Below are 2,500 nucleotides of genomic sequence, written 5' to 3' on the forward strand. Positions count from 1 at the left end.
AATAAGTACTGGGCTTACAAAGAATAAGTCCCGGGGTCGATTTGCTCGACTAAAGGCGGTGCTCCAGCATGGCCGCAGTCAAATGATTGAAACAAGTAAAAGAGTAAAAGAGTAAGAGTAAGTATTTCAGAATATTAATACCGACATAGCTTTTTCAATCTGGTTGAGATGAATTTAAAAGAGAGCGAAACTACTCAAATCGTTTACGCGTGCCCGAACACTTAATCCTGGCCTGCACTCTATGGTGACACCATTGTTATGTTTTCATTATTCTGTGTAACGACCTTTCATTTTTTATTTTTCAGAATCTTCAGTTTTTGTTTGAACAACGCCAAGAGCTTTTGAATGAAAATTGTCCATCTAACCATTTTTTTCCCCAGAAAATGAATGGTAATGATATATATTAAGTATATATTGAGCATGTATTTTAGCAGAACACCATAATTTTAAAAAGTAATATTTGTAGCAAATTCAAAATTGCTGTCCGTCCGAAGGGATTCTATTGCGAAGTTCTCTTCGGGTTAAAAAATCGCAGTAAAATCCTTTGGAACGGACAACCATGTTGAAGTGGCTACGAATATTATTTGACAGTACATCTACATCGTTTATCTCTTAATATTAGCATTTTTGCTTGTTGCAAAATCAGTGACCGTGTGTTCACTTGAAATATATATATATATATTGCTAGCAGAGGCAAACTATTGCCACCTCTAGCGGACGATGGGTCTAGTGCCGAAGTTGCAGAAATAGCCTGAAACCAGGACTGGTATACTGGCTCCGTCGCTTGAACGTGGTAGGACTTTGCTCCCGTGCTCGTAATTTATCGGATGCAGCTGTGCATCGTTAACCAGCTAGTGAAGATGTGCTACTGGGGTTACAAAATCGCTGTAAATTCTGCTCGGACAGACAGCCATGTCCAAGTGGCTTCTCAGTACAACTGCTGTGTTGGTCTCTTAGAGTGATTTTAGGACTAGCATTCTTGTTTGTTGCAAAATCAGCGACCAAGTGTGCGCTTGAAATATATATATTTTGAGCAGAGGCGAGCTACTGCCATCTCTAGAAGACGAGGTGTCTAGTACGGAAGAGTGGCAGGAATAGCCGGAAACCATGAGTGATCTACAGGTCCCCTCCCAAGAAAGTGGTAAGAATTCGCTCCCTTGCTAGCAATTTATTATATATATGCAGCTCTGCATCGTTAACCAGCTAGTGGAGATATCCTCTTGGGGTTGAAATGTCGCTGCAGCGTCCGTTGGAACGGACTGCCGTGTTTAATTGACTAGGAATATCACTTATCAACGCAACTACAGCATTGATCATTTAGATCGATTTTAGATCTAGTATTTTTATCTGCTGCCTAATAATATTCCAATATTTATTGACATAATAAATTATTTAGCCACATGAGCGCCATTTCGATAGAAAACTTCAAAAACCTATTAGTCTATCAATTTCTTAATCGTTGCCGGTTGGACTGTCTCTGCTGCAGCTGTGATGGTCGCCCATAAGACATCATTCGTCGTAAATAGGCGTCCATCGACATGAATAATTTGTTTAATGGTGGACCAAATATTTTCGGTAGGGTTGAAATCCAGAAATGCTGGCATGCACACCATTAACCTTTTACCTTGTATGCCCTAAGACCCTAGGAATGTTTCTGTGGTCCTCGCAAACGAGGAGGGAGCGTTGTCATGCATGAATAAGAGATTCCTTAGAAGTGACCGCGGTATGTCATTTAGCCATAGACCCAAAATCTCCTTCATGAGATTGCAGTAGGCGGCTGCGGTCTCTTTAAACGACTCCAGGCAACCTGACTTAACCAGACTCTGACGCCAATGATACCAGCGCACAACATGATCCACCCTGTTGTTGAAGTTGTAAATGTTGGTGATGCTCATATCCAAAATAGACCCAACCATTTGCCCAACCGTTAGCTCCGTCAAGATTCGCCCTGGTTTCATCAGGGAAGAGAAGACATCTTACCGCTGATCAGGGGATCTCGCACGGAAGCCACGGTCCCGAGGGGGCGATTTCTGGCGGTTTTCTGCACGTGTGGAAGTCCGGTGGCGATGAAAATGACTTTGCTTTTTGTCCTGGTTTACCACGTAACTTGCAGCCAATATTCCTCAAATCTTCAGCTATCACGGATCGGGAGGTCCCGCAATTGGATCGATCTTTCGCGAAGGCTCCTCCCGGAATCGTCTAACTGTATTCACATGATGGCCTAACGTCTCCGCAAAAGCATGAAGATAGTTGCCTTTAGCACTTTCTTGATGATAGCAGATTTTTCTTCATCATTAAGGCCTTATCCATGTCCCATTGTTCTTAGAGAGAAGAGGCGCTATTAGCGTGGTTCTTCGAAAAACTGAAGAATCTGATATAAAAAAAAGTAAGGAATTTACACAGAATAATGAAAGTATATCTATCCTGTTGCCAAAGTGTGCAAGGAAGCTGGGAAAATTTTATTAGAAGCGATTCTCAGAAAACCGAGAGATGGTAAATT

Source organism: Octopus sinensis, linkage group LG19 (assembly GCF_006345805.1).
Source record: "Octopus sinensis linkage group LG19, ASM634580v1, whole genome shotgun sequence".
Classification (NCBI taxonomy): domain Eukaryota; kingdom Metazoa; phylum Mollusca; class Cephalopoda; order Octopoda; family Octopodidae; genus Octopus; species Octopus sinensis.